The 20,526-nt window shown below is 38.4% G+C and overlaps 1 protein-coding gene across 5 annotated transcripts in view; it reads left to right on the top strand.

The window, feature by feature from the left end:
• mgat4c (mgat4 family member C) overlaps window positions 1–20,526 on the top strand; it is a 129,253-nt gene that overhangs the window by 50,434 nt on the left and 58,293 nt on the right. For all 5 annotated transcript variants that reach the window (XM_035426950.1, XM_035426951.1, XM_035426948.1 and 2 more), the window contains one exon: window positions 19,180–19,253. The gene's annotated coding sequence lies outside the window, so the exon portion shown is untranslated. The remainder of the gene's footprint in view (window positions 1–19,179; window positions 19,254–20,526) is intronic.

Raw genomic sequence — 20,526 nt, 5'->3', positions numbered from 1 at the left:
CTGGTGCAATCTAAAAAAGCCAAGTGTAATAAATTCAGGCTTCAGGGAATTTCACATATAAAACCACAAAGCACAGACTCATTTATGGAGAAAATACTACTAGTTTATTGTGTGTTTTATGATTATCTGTTGTTATGATCATTTTTTATTTACAGACACCCATATTCAGGGCATCTTTGTCCAACAGCCATAGCACAAAGTACCCTGCTAATCTTGATTAGCTGAAGCAGGTGTGGGTTTGGTTGGTACTTTGATGGGAGACCTCCAGGAAAAAATAAAGTTGTCTGCTAGAAGTTCTGATGCTGAAGACGGTACACTTTCCTCTGGAACAAATAAACCCAAATGGCCAAGTGCAGTGACAGTGACACTTTGCAACTGTCTTTCAAGTGAGAAGTTATACCATCATCCCAATGGCTATTACAGATCCTAGATTATTATTATTATTATTATTATTATTTGGGTTTTCTCTTCGGGTCTTTTTGTTGCATTATAACCCTTTTCAGATTCCTGGCTGGCATTAAGTCTCACTGCATCTTCCACACCCTCAGGATGGCTGAGACAAATCTTTTAATCGGCTTCCTATTGCAAACCTCCTCCGGTCACAATTGAGCACAATTTATATGAGTTCAGCGCAGTGCAGTGCAACCGTGGGAGCGAATGGGATGGGGAGAGAAAGGTGACAGTGTGGATTCAGTGGGTTCATCTGCACCATGGAATGGCCCATTGATCTTTTACCGAGCTCAGGGAGGGGAGCTCCACAGCGGCTAATGTCTGCCTATGGACTGAGCGATACAAACAAAATCCATTTCAAGGTCTCAGCCGGCACATGATTTAATTCTTCCTTATTTCTGGGAAACGCATGGACTGGAGAGCTACAGAAAAGGGCAGAAATGCCCAAAGTCTGTGTGCCATATTGGTTCAAAGAAGCAGCCAAATAGTTTCTTTCTGAATTGCACAAATTAATTCTGTATTCTCCTTATGCAGTCTTTCTGCTGTCAAATGACATTTAAATTGTGATGTTGAAATCAATCTATGAGTATGGGATAGAAATGAGGGTTTTAGAAAATTGTGGTTTCTTTCCGAAAAGATGTATCTTCAATGTCCTAGACAAGTGGTGTCCACTGAAGTCTGGTTATTTTTACTAATAAAGTCTTAATTACTGTGACAGGCTGTAATTATATGACTAGAATAATATTTTTTTTATTCAACATGTTATTTAAAAGTAGATCTGAGCTTCAGATCCAGGGCCAGTGAGGGCAATGAACTCAAATAGTTATGGTTGAGAGAGAGAAGCTTCATGTTTAAGTTGCATTTACACAAGAGGACTGGTGCCACCTCCCTAAAAGAATGCTCTTCTCCACAAGGTCTTATACAGACTCTTATTCACCTTTCAGGAAGATCCTGTCCAGGTCCTTTTCTCCACTCCAGAGTAACGGCTAGAGATCAGATAATTGAATGACACAATGATCCAGTAGCACTAATGATACCAGTGAAGCTACAGTATATCAATCTAGATTTAGAAAAAATAATGAATCTGCAAATTAAATATTTTGAACAAGTGCCAGCATTTGATGGTAGGTAACAACTTTATTAACAATATCAGTGCTGTTAAGGCAATAAATGGCCTGGAACATAACACAGAGTTTGGAAGATTGCACATTATGTGCTTCAGTCTCAGGACAAACACTGAGTATGCAAATGTCGTCTATCATCTGCAGATAAAAAGCATAATATGGGACTCATTGCCATTCAAATAAATATTTCCATCACATAAAAAAAAATCCTCAGGCAAAACAATGTCTGAAGGTTTCAGCATGTGTAGATGTCCTTGTCATATTAAAGGCTTTGTTAATTAGTCATTTTATGTGTCGTGTTCAATTGCGTCAGATCATGAAAAGTGAGAATATTTTGGATGGTAATGAATGCTTAGAAAGAAAGATCTTTGTGGGAAAAAATATTGTATTCTGTTCTTCTCTTCAAGGACTAAATTTTTCCTTTTTATAACCCATTTCTCAGCGCAGTTGGTGTCCGTGATTGTCTGTTCCATGGAAGGATATGTTTCATTCATGGGGAAAGAGGATACCTAGAATAAGGGGATTCTCAAAGGAAGAGAATACTGAGTGGAAGGGGACACTCATAGAAAGGGAATACTCAAACAAAGAGGAAACAGAGGAAGGGGACATTCAGAGAAAGGTGAAAGTAAATGAGGGTAAATTAGTGTATGTTATTGAAGCTGTTTCAAGGCAGGAGATCAGGTTTTCAGTTCATAATATATGCAGTACCAGCATTTCATAATCACATTATTATTTCAATTATGTATGAAAGAAGAGAAGGGAGCAATACACACCATACAGTATAGTACAGTACTTTAGGAGTAGGGGACCAGCTCAAGGCTAAACTCAGATATACATTTTATAGATTGCTTCTGGCAATAATACAGTTTTTAATATTGAATAAGCATGGGTTACCATGCGTGTCTTTGCCTGAATGGTATGTTGAGTTGTGTAGTCTTGCTGTCTACATACATTCAACAGCCAGTGCACCTAGAATGGGAATATCCCTTGCAGCCTTTCAGTAATGCCCTGATTGTATTGATATGGTGCAACATTTCTTATAATGCAAAGCACTGTTATGCATCAGTGTGGGAACATGCATTCTTTATCTTCTAATTTCTCACATTCCCATTTGCTAGGACTATATGCTGTACACACACTACCTGTAACATATCATCAGTGGCATTAAAACACAGACTTATCCTTTGACTCACCTTTCAGTAATTAACTCCTGTAGATGGAGGAAAAAAAACTGTCTGTGAGATTGGGGTGTGTAGGGTTATCTTAATGCTCATAGGGAGTGAGGCCTCTGCCTGTTCCCCACCTATCAACTCCCACCATGTGGAATTTTGCCACCGTTGCCTGGCGACAGGGTGCTTCAACATCTTGGCATGTGGTTGGATGTCTGTACTAAGGTGAGGCCAGCTTTCCTAGCTGTAGATAAGATACTTGGGTACAGAAAAATAGCCATCTGTAATTTATCTAAGGGTTTTTTGTGATTCATATACACTGTTCTAGGAGCAGTGAAGCATTAAATTGCTTTCCTCCAGGAGCAGGTCATATTCAGGGGTCAATAAAGCAGTGTGATATTCAAGGGGTGCTTTCACTCCTCAGCAAATGTTTCTATGGAGATCTTGGCAGCGACAATCCCTTCCCCCTTCAGTGTAATTAGGGTTGGTGGTTACTGACGAAAGATGCCATGCTGCGCCATATTCCCAAGCATTTGTATGTCGGCAATTTTGGAGGAGTGAGGATCAAGTAAAATACAATATGTTTAATTTTCTGAATCCAATGGTTTTAACTGCTAACACCATTGTTTGACGTCTGGCATTCTGAATACTGAGTGTATTAACAGTTAAAACCCCTTGCTAGTCCCCAGTATGGTGTGCTGTCTTCAAGTAATAAAGCAATCAAACTTTCAAGGGGCAGAAAATTCTCAGGACGTGTAGATTTCTGTCACCAGCAGAGGGAGAAATGTAGATTCCTCATCATGACTAATTGTTACAAGGATGTTCCTCTCATGTTTAAGGAGTGGAGAGCGGGGAGAGGGGACAGATAAAACAATCACATTCCAGTGATCAGGCAAATTATATTGTCTGTTTCTCAAAGGTGATAAACTAAAAACTAGATGTCTAACAGGGGCCATCCACCAGCTATGGCAGGCATATGACAATTTGAGCTGCCCCACTTTACCTAAAATTGACAAAAGATCACAAAGGAAAACAGAAAATGTCTTTAGTTCAAAAATGATAAAGATTTCCAGTTGAACGCAGAAGACCAAACACTACTACACTGAACACACACACACACACACACATACACACATACATCAACTGATGAGAAGAGACGGTAAACCTACTGTCAATTCAACTTTTACTACTTTTTGCCTTACAGTATTTTTAACACTGTTGAACAGATTGCTCATTTAAAATAACTTCTCATCTTGTCAAAGAACAGCAATTTTCACATTTTCGGTGGACATTTTAATTTGTTATAGCATTGCCTAAAACACAACACTGAGTCCAAAATGCGATAAGTATGAACAGACATAAACACTGCCCCTGATTAAGTTGTAATTGGAGGATTAACTGAGATGATTGCTGCAATTAACTGAATTGTAGTTTGACACATGGCTTGTAATATAAGCTCAATCGATCCCTTGGTGATAGACAATTGAAATGCATTCCAGATATCAACCCCAAATTTTCTCTGGGCCCTGCAAATGTGCATTATGCAGTAGTTTGGAAGGAGGGTGACCATTGTGTAACAGGTTCACAATTTACTGCTTACTTTGTGAGCTACAGGATATTTGGATATATCCTTACTTTTGTGATAAATGACTATATTACTGTAGGCATTAGTTGCAACCAAACATGTGTGTTGTCTGGCTTGTACTGGTCAATATTTATGTGCTTTTATCAATCTCTGGGCAACTGTTTCCTTCTGAGATGTGGGACTATTTTCTCTTGAAATTACAACAAAATGAAATCTAAACGTAAATCATGTTTGTTGTTACAAGAGATTTTCCTACATGTATAGTATGCAAACACCTCCTTGATTCTAATAAGGTCCAATTAGGTGATGTTGCCATTACAATGACAGCTGTGTGCCTTTTTGAATTATGAGGTGACACCTACTCATTGCCAGTCAAATGTGATATATTACTGTTGTCACTGTGAGTGGGATGTAGCTTGTTATTTTCACTTTCATAGTACAGTTTGTCTTTGAGAAAAATGACAGCACATACAAGTGATCTGTCTGTAACGTGCTTAAAATGTGAATTCTGTCACTAAATTTAATGTGAATGTATTTTGTTTTCATTGGTACTTCTGGTACTCATAGTCCAGCGATTGTGTTTCTGTGTTACAGATTAAAGTAGTCTGAATGACTTGGCAGAATTGGGTTCACTCACAGTTTTTTGTTTAATCAGTGTGTGTTATTTGGCAGGGTTCTTTTATGTTGATCATGTCCATAGAGCCCCGTGTGTATGTTTGTGTGTGCATCATCCCTTTGATATGTAAGCTTCCCTGTGGATTTTCCCTATCTGCATGCTGTATCTGTATGCTGGCTCTATGGTATTCCTGAATTCCTGATGTATGGTTAGATGCTGGATATTTGTGCATACAGTATCACATACTTCAGTTATAAATGTGTCATTCATTCCAATACAGCATATTACAAAGCCAAAGCTAATTTATTGCGCTAAATACCATTAGGCAGGAGTTTTTTTTTTTTTTTTTTTTTGCCAGTTTTTTGCAGTTGTTGTTTTTTAAGCAGGTATGCTACTTTCCGATGTACAGCTATTTTAAATGCCAGTGTCAGGGAAATGTAAGTGTCAGTGAGGTGGTAATTTTAAGCTGGCAGTACAATGCGTAGTCTAAGTGAAGTGCTTGAAGTGCCATTCTGCAGGGCTTACAACAGTATTTCAGGAATGAAAGCAAATAAGACTGAACCCCTCCCCCAAACTCCTACTTGTCCTGCTGAAATAGTCAAACAGTATATTTCTCATTAACGCCATCGTCATAAGAAAGGGTCATTTATCTTTTCAATTACTCTAATAAATTAGCTCGATCTGCAGTATTTGAATTGGCTATCTTAGCAATGTTACTCTAATCAAACAGATCTGATTACTTCTCGGGGCAGGAGAGGGCATGGTCTTCTAAATATTAATTGAATTACACTTAAGTAGGTTGCCCATCAAAAGGAGGAGCAGTGGTGTTCAGCATATGGATTTCTTCTACAGACCTCGTAAGACTTATCTGTGGTGAAAGGAGTGTAATTAACTGAGAGATGAAGACAGTTTTCAACCTCCAAGATGGGAAAGAAATCTTCACATCCTCAAGTCTGTGGTAAAGGCGGAGGAATATCCTCAGTCTTAAGCATCGCACATCAAGTGACACTCAACCTGGGATGAATTTAGTTTGGCCTGATGCATAATTTAAACAAGAGCCATCTTACATCATGAATTTATGTGGGGATTCATATTAAGTAGTAATTTATCTTAATAATTGACATAAACAAGTCTTAATATAGAAGGTCTCTTTCAATAAACATTTTCAGTTAAAAATGTATCTCCTAGTTTCAATTGAAGTACCATACAGTAAAAATAATTGGGATGGTTCAATACTCAATAAAGTCACTAAAATAGAACTGTCAACCATCATTCAAAAATAACCATCAAATAATTTTCTATTTTCCTGAAGTTAACAGGAAAATGGATATTTTCAATTACTGCAGTCAATGACCTATCCACGTTATTCATAATTTATTAGTAAGCAATTAATTAGACTAAGATGTGTTTTCTTCAATTTGAATAGACCTGGCTGAAATATGGGTCAACATTAAGAAAAGACTATGGCTCAGGTCTTTATATGCAGACATAAGATTCTAAGTTCTCGTAGAGATCTGTATGTACTGTATTTACACTTAACTTCAATGAAAGTTCAGGTCTACACATACGGCTCTATGACTAGGCAACAGTAGAAAATGGCAAGGTGCAGAAAAGCATGATAAAAGCTTACAAAAGGCTACAGGCTTTTTAAAAAAAAAAAAAAAAAAAAAAAAAAACAAGCATTTTGCAGTAGATCTCCAACATCGTTAATTCCCTAAATATTGCATCTTAGTAAGAAGAATTTCTGTTCTCTATTTATTCTATTTAAAGTTTCATTTTACACTGATATGTGGTGTTTATATTTTTCATAAAAGATTCAGCAAGGAAATTGCACTTTTTTTATAATAGATGAATGCATTTCCCTTCAGCTCTACCTACTATTAGTATTGTATGCAAAGCAGTGTGTTTCATCAATTTAGTTTAATGCAGAGGCTTTCTTTAACTGTAAAATAAATTCACTCTGGTCGAAGGACCACTGTTCTATGAAACAACTTGGAAATGAGAATACATCCAAAAATTACATTATCCCAGTATACAAATATATCTAAATATACAAATATATAATGTACGCAAATTAAGTTGAGTTGATGTGCAAACATCAAAACCCAACAAAACACTCATATACATGTTTTTCTAAATGTCTCTGATTTAAAGCATAGATTTTTAATTTTGTGTGGTATGTCTTCATGAAACCAAAGCTGTGCTTATGTTTATCTGCTGAGTTACACCAAAGGTAATTGTAATTATTTGATAAAAGTTTAATAATACTAATATTGTTTCATTTAAAGGATTATAGGCCTTTTAAATCATTTTGGTGTAGCCTTATGTTGTTTCTAGTCACTACACGCTATACCAAGTACCCAAGTTTAATACTGGCCCAGCCTAAAATTGAGGACAGATTATCAGTTTGAAGGTAGTTTTCTCTGTTTATCTCTTGCTGAGGATGTACAACTGATAAAAGTCTTCAAGTCAATAAAAAATACATATATGCAAGTATAGCTCATCAGCAGAGAATATAGATATGTTCTCGGGTGCAGCAGCTTTGAGAATAGAGGTATTTTCATGGGAACCAAAGCACATTAGTTTATGGTATCAATAGTGTTTAAAAACTGAAAGCCCTTATGGCCATCTCCCTGACCTTTATGATTTCAGACGTGCATGCAGTTATAAATAACTGAATGTGTAAATTAATTGCTCTTAAGCCACTGAGCAAAGCCCAAAGGTAAAGTAGAGCAGATGTTCCCCATGACACTCTAATGAACAGCTCATCTGACTTGCTCACATATCACCTGAACAGATACTGAATATCAGACTGATGCATCTATATGTGGCATGTTGAGACTGAAAATGTGGACTAATGTGGAGAGCATCAATGTCAATAAAAGATATAGCAATGAAACCTGACTAACTGAATGTGTTTCACTGGAAGCCTTGCCTCCAATGATGCGGTGATGAACTGTGGAATATGGCTGACTTAAATGTTTAAAAAAAAAAAAATAATTATTTTTGATGCTTTTTCACGCATTTTTGGAATGGCCAGTCATGCTCATGATGCAATGCCCATCGCAACCCCTGATTTCTGATAGAGTAGGCAAGCACACTCAAAGTTCTTTTCAGCACATGATGTCAGTCATTGCTTCTTCAGCCACTGCTTCAGCACAATAGTTCACAAGTCCAGCTCGCACAGACATGACTTAGAGGAGGCCATTTCAGGGCAGCTTTACTAAGAAAATAGTCGCAGTGCTAAAACATTTGCTTTATTGGGGCTCTGTTGCGGTCGGAGATACTGATACATTAATAACCCATTTACTAAGACTTACGCAATAAAAATAAATTAAACGTCCTCATTCCCAATTCTAGGAGAAGCCCATAAAAGAGGGCCTGAAACAATATGGCTGCATATATGCCCAAATTATATGGCACTAAGAAATAGGTACAAATGCAACAGGCATAGATAATGAAGCAACCACAAGGAAAATAAGTTTTTTCAAAAATTATTTCAATACCTTACTGAACACACAGGCTAAGCACAACTGCATTTTTATGCTAACAGTTAGTTGATGACAGTTTGGTCAGTAGAATCCTGTGGTCTATCAATGAATTAAATATCATTGTAATGTTATAAGAAGAGATTAGAAAAAAAATTATATATGTGGATGCTGGGACAAAGCACCCACATTACAACACAGTATATGTACAGAGCAAGCCAAGCAACTGTAACCTACTTTAAAAATGTCTGGACACAAGGGAATTTGATCATTGGGTGCGCTCAAGTTTTATATCCTCCAGTAGTGTTATTATTGTGTGGCTGTGCAGCCTGGATTACTTCACTATTTGATGTTCAGTCAAGGTGAAAGAGGCCAATTCTTGGGTGAAAGACCCTCTCCTGTCTTATTCTGTTTTTCCTTTGTCTTCTGTGTCATCTTCTTGCTCTGAGGACTGCTGCCATCTTTGAGAGACGGAAATTCCTATCAATATATCTTTTATAGTACATGAGCTATAGACTATATCAGTGCTCGACAAATTGCGGCCTATTTTCAGGAGTTCTTAAAATCCACCTGTGATGATGAGTCACAATTAAGCCACGGTTTAGTAAATTAGACAACTACATGCTTGACATAATTTATGCAATCTCCGCCCTGTTTTAGCATGATCACCCCAGGTATACATATGCATGAACTGATGAACAATGTCTGCTAAGTGATTGCAATGAAAAGATTTAACTATGATGAAATCCCAATAAATCCCATCCTAACAGTAATTTCGACCCATTGCCATCAATTAGTGAAAGGATATTGCGACTGAGTAGCAACTGGTTTTGCATGTGAAAAGCAGTCGCTATCATTTTGTAAATTGGATCATTCATGTGCAGTGCAATTTGTAAACTTGCAGGGAACCAGTTGAGGGGTTACTACTGAGTATTGATACACTTGCCCCGGTCAACCCTGGCAACATTAGAACTGATTAAGACTGCATGTCTTCCTAAAATGTTGTTCAATACATAAAAAGCAGAGCATATTCTCATATTATGACTGAACTATACTGCCGACACTTCTGAATATGTTCCTAAATTATACACTTGAGGCTGCTTGGTGGTTCATCTGTTTGAGTGAACAGATGGGCCCCATGGTCTGGTATTGATCCTGGACCATGCAAGTGCAGATTGTGGCCAGCAACCCCGTGGGGGGACATACAATTGACATGTTATCGACTGTATATTCACAGGATAGCTGTGTTATTAGAAACAATTAACCTAATGAAAGCCACATAAATATCATGAATAGTTCAGCCTAGAGTAGACACGTGCAATGCGTGCAGAAAAGTTAAAGACATGCATTTGTATTTCTTGGTGCTCAAGACAACCAGCAACTGCATTTATTTATTGATACAATAAACACAGAGTGAAGCACTTGCCGTGTATGAAGAATGCTGAGTGCATGCTATGGAGGAAAGGCTTTAGAAAGGTCCAGGACTGAGTGTAACATACTATAAAGGGACAGGTATATATTTGATGAGAAAGAGCAGGGCTTTTAGTGTAATCAGAATGCCAGCAGCCAGCATGTTTTTAAATGATGTTTAAATGTGAATACACTTCAAAACTGGTATTCTGGCTGTTTGAGTGGCACGTGGATGAAATATAAAACACTGATATATTGTTCTTACTTTAAAAATCAGAAAGTGCACTGCAATTTAAACAGCAGATGTGGGCTAATTGCAGAGATGAATCACAGTTGGCCAGCTTTAATTGATTGCGGTCTTATTTTCTGCGCGAGGAACACATCCCAGATCATTCTTACTGTGAACTCGTAAACATCCTAATTGGATGAAGTGTTTCGGTGACCCCTACAGAAATCCTGCCCTGCAAAAACCTATCATTGTGTGAAATCTCATTTCCATTTCCGTGGTTACCCCAGTTTCCTTCGGATAGGCTGCATAGCTGGCTTCCTCTGCTCTTCAGACCGGTTCCCTATGGGTTAAACTGTCCTCCTGGTGTATGATAAATCTCCTCCCACTATTTATTTCCTCTTACATTTTTAATGGCAGCAGCTTCGTGAAACAGATGGTGCATTAGCTGTAATAAACTATGGCTGACATGATAGCTTTTCAAATCTAGCTAAGCCTGGGTTTATTTTAGTTTTTTTTATACACTGGCATCATGTGTTTTTTTTCCCCCACTGCGCAATTCTCTCTCTTAACTGAAAGAAAATGATCTCCCCATTGGTTTCTGAGCCAAACCTAAAAATGTCGCTTTGCTTGAAAATCATTTTCTATGAATGTAAAAATCAGTTCCCATATAATAGTATTGGCGTCTTTGAAAAGAACCTAAAGAGAACTTTGGAGAAGGTTCTGGAGAACAGAATGTGTTGCGAACGCTAATCCTGCTGTTCATAGGAGCAGCGAGGCTGCTGTGAGAGAGCTTAATGCTGAACTCCAGCTGTACCGCTAGCATTTCTCACACTCCTCCTCCTGTCATTTCAGCACCCCGCATTCACACCTGCAAAAACCGGCACTTATTGTATATGCATGTGCCCCAGTCTCACATCTCCTACACAAACATATGCGCTGCGGATCTTCACTCAACGTGTTCCTGCTTAACAAAAGCGGCACGTATTCTTTAAATAGCTGCGTCCTATGGAGATTTTATATTTTTGTCCTAATCACTTGTAAAAGGCATCTATTCACGGTATTTTTTTACTCAGCCCTTTTGTAATGCATATCAACCTGCAATGAAATAAATCACAAAAATAAATATGAAGTTCTGTCTTCTGACAATCCACAGATCTAAATTCGAAATTTCTTGCCCTAGTATAGACCCTGCGTCTGATTCAAAATGCATGCTTCTGCATTAGCTAGCCATGCATAGAAAAAAAATCCACACAATCCACATGTTTGCCAAGCACATGTTTTCATTTTTGTTTACACTGAACTAAGCCTGCCATTTGCTTGGACATGGCTGGGATTTTCATCTATAAAAGCATCCACGTTTTCACTATCCCTCTCGAAAGCCAAATGAACTGTGACAGCTGTTGAAGTGTGCTTGTGCAGAGAATATCCTGTGTTTATGTGCAATAACGATGATTATGGAGCTGAACAGCGACTGGTTTAGCTGGATTCACTGCATCTGGTGTGTGGACATTTAAAGTGCACAACACGCACCTGATATTTTTCAGGCATCATAATTCAGTATCTAGACATAGTGTGAGAGAAAGAATGGGGAGTAGTGTGGGGGAAACAAGTGAGGCTTTTTTTGTATTTGTTTAATAGTTAGTACTGTAATCTATCATATGAAATTGAAAATAACCGAATTTTATCATGGGATTTGTTTATGTATGTCTGTATGTGTTCTATTGGTTGTGTACATGTTTGTGCTATGTCCACACATGTCATTTTGCAGTTTGTTAGTTATTTATCTTAAGATTAGTCATCACAGATGGCCGGATTTGTGTTGTGGATGGAGTCCATTAATATGGAGTGTATGGGTGTCTGTTTGAAGAACGAGGGTTGTAACTGTTCATTGGTGCTTATGCTGTTTGTGGTGATGAAACAATACAGGCAAACTATAGAAGATCAGGGCATGACTCACTAATGGATTTTTGTAAGCATCAATATATTGAAGGTGATGGATGCACTTTTTTATTTTTGGCATCAGGATTGTATTGATTTTTAAAGAGTGAGTGAATTTCATTGCTTCACAGAATGTGCCTAGAGACACAGACACACACACACAGGTTTCAGCAAAATAAGTGAAAATAAATCCAGATTAAAGATGATTAAATGCATCTTAACATAAGCTAAAAGCAGGGCCAGCTCATTGGATAGTAGACACACTGTATACAGACTCATCTTGATATATATACATATATATTCAGTGAATCAGCATTTCAGTTTGAGTGAATGGGCTTAGTTTAGAGGCAGATGTATAATGGCTGAAGTCCTATCGTCCAGGAGAGGTACCGTAAAGCATTCTCAGAAACAAGAGCTCAGCACATACTGGCCTGTGCAGCCGGCCAGAGATGTGATTTAAAGAACATAATTAATGCAAGTGAGCTATTTTCACAAGTGCTTGGAAATATCTTCCAAAGCAGGTCAAGGTGCATTGACAAGATAATATATTTGCACAGTACTTTTTCCTCTGACGGTTCATTCCCACAAACAATGGTTCACTTGATGGTTAGCTAGATGGTACATCAGTAGGTGTGTCTTATGTTTTTGTTTTATTACTGCCCATAAATGTTGCACTCTGCAAATGTGACTATGCTTCCGGTCAGTTGTTAGGCACTAGTATATAAATATTTTTTATTTTTGCACTTTTTCAGCTTGATGGGTGTTACCTGTAATAATGGCAGTTATGTGCAGATGACTTCTTAGAGATGAAATTATAAGTAGTTTCTCTTTTCACGGCAGTAATTATACAGAGCATTTTTAATATCTCAATTTGGAAAAATGTTAAGTCCAGAGAGCCTTCTGAAAAAATCTCAGCTAATTACTTCAGTACCACTTTATTTGAAGGCGAGGATAATGTGGGAGTGCACAGTGTGTGTGTGTGTGTGTAGTGTTAATGTTTGTCTGGCTGTGTGTTTTTCTGTCCTAGGTTTGCACAATGCACAGATACCTACAATGCAACACGATACCAAAGCACGATTTCATAATTTTGGACATCATAACTATTACTTACTGTACAGTGTGTGTATGTTTGCGTTCTCCTCAATATGCTGGAGGACTACTACAGGCAGTAGCTTGCTAGCTAGATAAAAAGGACCAGCCTCCTGTTATCTCTTGATTCCAAAGGCATGTGCAAGTATGCCACACCAAACCCAGGCATTGATTGCATGGTCACAGACGTCTGGCAAAAAAATTATGCTTGTCATTATTTAATGGCAGTTTGAATGTTTTCGGCAACAGTTTTGTCAGCCATGCCCAGCGTTTTAAACACTATCTGCTCCACAGAACCAAGCTGCTCCTTTTGAATGAAACACAATTGATTCTTTTTGGTCAAAGTACAAATATTAAATTAATGCTACAATTGCTTAAATGAACTCGCACTGCCATAGAGTACATTGAATTCAGATTTTGCAAATGAGTCGGTGCGACTGAGTGGCAAGTGTTTATTTTTAAAATGCTTGTTCTGTGGATAGCACCTCATGTGGTGCAGCAGAAATTACTAGTTTCTTTGTGAAGTAAGACTGTTATGTGTACGGGTGTGTGCTGGGGGGAGGCAATGCTCTCTCACTCATTTTCACCCCATGATTTTATCACAGGTAGAAGTTTGGAACTGTTCTGTAAATAGCGGAATACATGGACATGTGTGTGTGTGCATGTTGTAAGTGAGTTTGCAAGGTTTTTTTGTATGTGTGTATTAGAATTTATGGGTGTGTCTGAGCATGTGTGTGCATCTGCCCCTGTGTGAGAGAGAGAGAGAGAGAGAGAGATTGTGATGTGTGTGTGTGTGTGTGTGCGTGTGTGTGTGTGCGTGCGCGCATGTGTGTGTGTGTTTGTGTGCATGGGGTGAAGGTGAACATGCTGGCCTTAGAGAGCATATCTCCCTGCTCTCAGTGATAATGGCACATAGTTATCAGTGGCTGTCATTTCTTGGCTGGCACTCGGAGGTAAAAGATTTGGGACTGAGGCTGAGAGTGCTGGATTAAAGATCGTATCAGGGGCCTTGCAGTGTTTATGGTTTATTAGGAATGATGTGAGGGATAGGAACAGGCGTCTAGGTGCAGGCGATACTGAGAGGGTCCCTCCACTTTCAGATGTTTTACCGAGGTGGGTGTGCTAGAGATGGATTAGGCTATATGCAGCCATCTTCTAGACTGATCAGAGCCACACTGAAAAAAAAAAAAATGAAATAGAAAGCTTAAGCTGTCTGTGTTGTCAGTGTTCTGAGACTCGGGATGACCAAAGAAAAAGAAATTTAAGGGAGAAGATACCCCAGAAAGGATTTTTATTCACAATAAAAAAGTTTTATTCACAAAAAATGTTTTATCTCATTCAGTCCAATTGAGTATAAACTTGTTTTTTATTTTTTTTTCTATTTAACAGCATTTCATGTGAAAGGGTGCTTTCCAAGGAACCCATGATTGTGTTAGTGGCCGATGCAGTAGTGAATCTGTTTTCAGTGTTCTGTGTTTCACACAAGCATTATGGCTGTATGCGTGGCAATGCCTGAAATTGCATCTGAAGTGCCTCGACAGCCTTCTGGCATATTCAGCAGAGCTGGTGGAGCGCATAATGCCTCTCTCCCTAAGTAGGCATATTTAAGATTCGTTTAGTAATGTTAAAATCAAGCGGACACATTCATCCTAAAGTGAGAGCAATCTAGTAATCCACTGAACACTTTAATTGCTTGTTCTTTTTGGCAGAGGGTGCTTATGCCACTGACTTATGTTGTTAGAGAGATTCTGTGCTGCAACAAAGCTGAAACCATTTTTTACAGTAGTTTTACCAATCTTATCCATGTTCATGCCACCTTTCTCTTGGTAATAAGCCCATTTTTTTCAAACATCTCCATTCTGTTCCATATAGGTAAATCTTGCCAGTACATTAACATTTAGCATTAGTGCTTTTATAATGCTGCAGTGAAATTGGCTGGAAATAGTTTCCCACTGATTAAAAAAAAATCCAGTGTGTTATGATATTTTCCCCCTTTTAATGTTGCATTTGGAAAATGGATGTTTAAAATGCTCTTGCTTTATGCATTTATATTGCTATATTGGGGCCATACCTCTCATTGGTACAAAAACTCTTCTATTTCAACACCACAATATCAGTTTCTGAGATGGTTAAGTAAAAACAAAAATGAAGCACAAAAAAGATGATTCTGTGTTTAGGAGTTGATTTTATTGCCTATTTCATATGTAGTTATATTATATTTATATGAGTTTCTAGTGTATGCATTTTTCTTGACCCTGGGCTTTCTCTCAAGGTGTTGCTTCCAAGCTCAGCTCTTTGGCAGAGCGTGGAGGCTACGCTGTATTAGACATGCATGCAACTGACAGGTCGCCTGAATAATGAAAGAGCTCTTTTGACCGTGTAACATTTTTCCGTCTGAGAATTGCTTTTTTTAAGCGTGCTTTTTATTTTTAAAATGCCGCTCAGAATGCTTTTTTTTTTTTTTTAAGGATATGTTGCTGCCTGTGTGTGGTCCCTCAAGTGTTAACGGCGTTGGCACTATGATGGATGTTGTTCCGGTTGGGGTTTCTTGCCATGCTGATAAAAAATGGTGTTATCAAAAGAGAAGACGGTCCCAGCATGTGCTGATAAAGACACCAGCAGATAATGAGAAGATTTGAGTTACATTATTCAGGTGGCGGGAAATCCGAGGAGAGGAAATACACAAAAGCAAAAAAAGAGAAGCAGGGCCAGCTTGCCGACGTGTTTCTGAGGTGTATCTGATGAGTCAAGTTATTATACTATAAAATGCTATTTTGAAAACCTGGGAATGGAAGGAGGGGTGCTATAGCTGTGCTCTGGACAGCTGCCTGAGCTAATCCACATTGATTTCCCATAGTCCTCTGTACCACAGTTCTTTTGGATGATATCTGTAATAAAATGTGAAACAATTTTAATGAGTTCTTTAATACACATTGACTCTGTGCAGAGAAACATTCCAGGAAGCACCCCTGTCATAGAAAACACGGCTGTATTCATGATATCTAATGTTCATTTACCCTACAGCTATATTTTTCTGTGTGCAATGAACCCGTGCGTATCATAAAGTATCTAGGGAGGTGTGCTTTAAAGCCACTGTCCAAATCATCTGGCTCTTCTTTTAAATATGCTGCCTTAGACGGTAGGCCTTCCGTCTAAGAAATGCTGAGGGTGAAGGTTTTCTTAATTCCTCACTATTTGTGGAAGTTCTTATGGAAAAATTGAGCTGACAGAAAACAAGTGAAAATTGTTTCTGGTGAGAGGCTACTGCTGAATTGTTTTTGGACTGTAATGTGAGCTTGCAGTACCAGTATTATTATCATCATCAATTGTCCTCTGCCCTTACATAACTATGCCTGCAAATGAAGAGTGAACTCTTCTTTGAGAGTCTCCTTTGTGAGCTGGTGACTATTTTCTTTCTTTCCAACGGGCAACCTCTAAGTTATTGGTAAGTAGGTATAGGGTGATTATGCAGTATGTACCCAATGGTTCTACTGCAGGACAAGAACAATTGTTTCCTGCTGCTGTTGCCTCATAGTTACAGCTGGCCAATGGAATAGCCCGGACTCTGATATGTCCATATTGTAGGGCTCAGCCTTTGCTTGTGGCAAATGCTTTTACATGCTGAACCATTTGGGTTCCTGCAATCTTATATTTCGACAGAACAGTCAGTCTGCCTTTAGTGAGCTAATTCTTTATCTCAACATATACGATAGGAATTTTGTGACTTGGTACAGAGACAATCTCTAGGGTAGTAAAAAAAATAGCATTTATCCCACATGAAGTCAATCCCCTCTTACCTCATTTCACCCCAAAGCATCGCATTTGAAGGTAATAGGCTTGGCATTGAATGCAAAATGTGAAAGAGCTTGCATTGTCTCAGAGTGGGCCATAAGCAAGTAGGTTGACAGGAAACAAGTAGAATGCATTTCTTTAAAATTTGTCAGATTTAATGGTAGTTATGTGGTTATATAGTTACAGCAGTAATCCACCATTCCCCTGTGCGTCTGTGGAGCCTGGCACAGCCAAATTCAGGGATGGGTGATTTAACAGATTGACGTGGGAAGGATTGCTCATCCTCTGGCCGTCATTTGCCATGGAAAGTCATTTCAGACGGACGATGGAGGATGATGATGAGTGCAGTGATTACACGCTCACTCATTTGATGGAAGATGACTCATGTTGAGATGATGAATAACCAGAGATAAACAGTGGTTGTGTGGTAGATTTAAACTCTTCTCTCTTCTGCCTGTACAGAGCACGTTGATTGAGATCTTAGATTTAAACACAGAGCTTATCTCTGCTTTCCTCCTGGAGGCGTACATTCAGTTTTCGGGTGTCACGTCCTTTTATATGTAGAGAAAACCTCTGAGACTACATACTCCAAAGTCATGGGGTTAGCATTCAGATCTGAAAACACTCAGCTGTACAGCTGTTTGCTTCTTTAATGTGGACTGTTACATGCTTTAGAGAAAAATGATTAATTAAAACAAATGTTAACACTGTTAATGAAACAGTATGTTCTAATGACCCTTAAGAGTTTGTATTAATTGTTGAGTCTGCCCCTACAATGTGTGTGTGTGCATATGTGTGTGTGTGCATGCATGCGTGCGTGTGTGTATTCCTTTTGAGGTATCCTCACATACCTACAGCTTTCGAATGTTAGCTCTCAGAATGCAAATACAGGGGCTAGTGCAACAGCTGAGTCTGTCTTAGGGACACCGAGGACGCAGAATTGCAAACAAAACAGAATTGCATTTGCTATGAGCACAGGCCTGGCCCTGTGCCTGACACAACTTATCTTATTTTACCAGTGATAGGGTGAGTTAAGTCAGCAACAGTTCTTCAGGTTACCATTTCATTAGTTCTCCCAGTGACTTAATAGATGCCGACAGGTGACCAGTTGTCATTAATAGCTGTGTGTCTATTGAATGTAAGAGTCATGAAGACAGGGTTTTCTAAACTCAGTTTTACCCGGAAAAGTGGTAACGTGATCTGAGCAAGCATAATACTGCTTGCCAGAACTCAATGTTTCATTTTCTTGTGGGAGTGGTCACTTTTTGATGAGCTATGGGTTAATACATTACATTAATTTTAACCTTTACGTTTTTACTGTGTTTTTTATAGAGCTGACTACATTTAATTTTTGCATTTATTGTTTGGCAAGTTAGGCAACCCGAGATGGTGTCACTAAAGCATGTGCTTGTTTGTGCTTTCCCGAAATTATTGAGAATTTTGTGACGGTGATAGGCCCACATATCATTCTTTAGCTCATTAAACTGGTTATAAAAGGGAGCGTTTCAGCTGAGTGCATATTTGCTGTGACAGCTGTCTATTTCCACATGCTAGTTTATGAGGCAAGGCAGTGGAAGTGAGAAAGATCTACGCCAGTTGGCCATTTGGAGATTATATTACGCTTTCTGAGAGGAGGATACTCAGGTTCCAACCTCATATGGCCAGTTACTAAATTGAAATTTAACTTCTGTTTAACTGAAATTCTCCCTTTTTATCAGAAGTATGTTTTTGGTATAACTTTGACAGTAGTAAACATAAGTGCTTTAATTCACAGAACCGAAGCTGAAACGTTTTATAATGTTTTTATTTAAAAAAATATATTTCTGCATTCAGTTGGATTGCCTCTAATGTGAAAGCTGGCAATGAGAAGCCTGCATAAACACCCCCCTTCCCCTCAGATACAGCTGCCCGAACTTTTTCTTTGATCTGATAATTCTTCGTCTCACAGTGGACTGATGCGCAGTGGGATTTATCTTAGCGGCCAGCTTTGAGGTAACAAAATTACAAACAAACGAAAGAGGAGAAAAAATCGATACAGCTTGTCTCACAGAATGATGAAGTGGCAGTTCTGAGGGAAATCAATAGCACTTCTTCAGCGGGGCCTACACTGTATCCATGACTGATTCAATGGCACACCATACTTCACTGACCGCTGTTTTCCTGCCATTCTCTGTGCATTAAAAGAGCAGCACTTGACTCATTGTCTTTTGTTTGTCATAAAATGAGGTGTAAAAACTTGGTGGTTTCTTGTTTTGTCTACTTACATTTATGTTTTTCTTATTTTTTTAGGCTGGAGGATGCAGGACATAGACCTGAACTCTGAGGGAACTCACCAGTTACAGTCCATAGGATAAACAATATAAGTAAGTGCTTCTACTGTAAATGTTTTATGTGCATATTGATTTTCCCTCTGTAGTCTTCTTTATATGCATTTTATAGACAGTTTCTTGTTAAGCTGTGCATGGTTTATCTTGTGCAAGTCCAAAAACAAATCAGGGCATTTTCTAGTCTCCAATTGTAAGTGCTGTTTTCTTTTTATTAACTGAGATGGAGGGAAAGCAGGGCTTTGATCTTATCTGCCGAACTCATGATTGCATTACTCACATAAAATGAAAATAACAAAATTGTGGCTGACTTTTAGCTGGAGCAATGTTTGAGCAATGTATTTGTACAGCTGTGACCTCTCACCAACATTTATACAACCAATAGTTATGTGTTAGATGCGAGAAGAATTATTAATATTACATTATGCAAATTACTCAAAAGTAAATCAATCAAAATGCTTTACTGTCCACAGGTATTGAGTAAAATCAGTCTCAAGAGATCATAGCTCCACCTAACCTGACACTCCAGTTGGATATTTGGAAATTCAAAATGATAAACAGTCAGTTCTGTTCAGAAATTATTTGTTGAATATTAAGTATTTGAAAATGTGAAAATGGTTATGTATGATAAAATATTCAGAATGCCTGTCATGTAGTAGGTTAACCTGAATTGCTTCAGAAAAATATTCAGCTGTATAAATGGATTGTATGTAAAAGAACGCAAACTGTGTGAGCTGTTCTGGATAGGATTGTCTGCAAATTGCCTCAGAAGAAACCAAAAAAGAACATCACTTGACTTAGGTCAAGGGTAAACCCACTGGAACAGAGGTATATCTGCCTTGTTGAAAATCATCATGCCCCCCACACACAGATAGTCAGATGGTTTAGAAGTGGAAAAAATTTCAAGAGCCACAGTTGAAGATCTACAATACTTGGTTGCATCTTAGAGACTAAATTTATCATCAGGTTGCCAGAAAAACCTCTATGAAAGGCAATCAACAACATTTGGAACTTTGATTGGAATTGGGGTTATGGCCAAATAAGACCAAAATTTGGCTGGTTGACCTCCCACACAAGCAGCTGGTTTGGTGAACGTCTTACCTGGAGGGAAATATGGATTCCAAGCACACCTAAAAACCAACCACAATAAGGTTAACTGGCCACAAAATTGATGTTGCCATATCAGTTTCCTGACTTAAACCTGATCAAAAAATTGTTGTTGGAATTGAAGAGGGCAGTTCACAAGCACAGACCGAAGGATCTGAAGGATCGTATAAGATTCTTTGTGGTTAATGATTCTCCCTAACAGATC

The sequence above is a fragment of the Anguilla anguilla genome, chromosome 7, assembly GCF_013347855.1.
Source record: "Anguilla anguilla isolate fAngAng1 chromosome 7, fAngAng1.pri, whole genome shotgun sequence".
NCBI lineage: Eukaryota > Metazoa > Chordata > Actinopteri > Anguilliformes > Anguillidae > Anguilla > Anguilla anguilla.
This window is presented reverse-complemented; position numbering and strand designations above follow the sequence as displayed.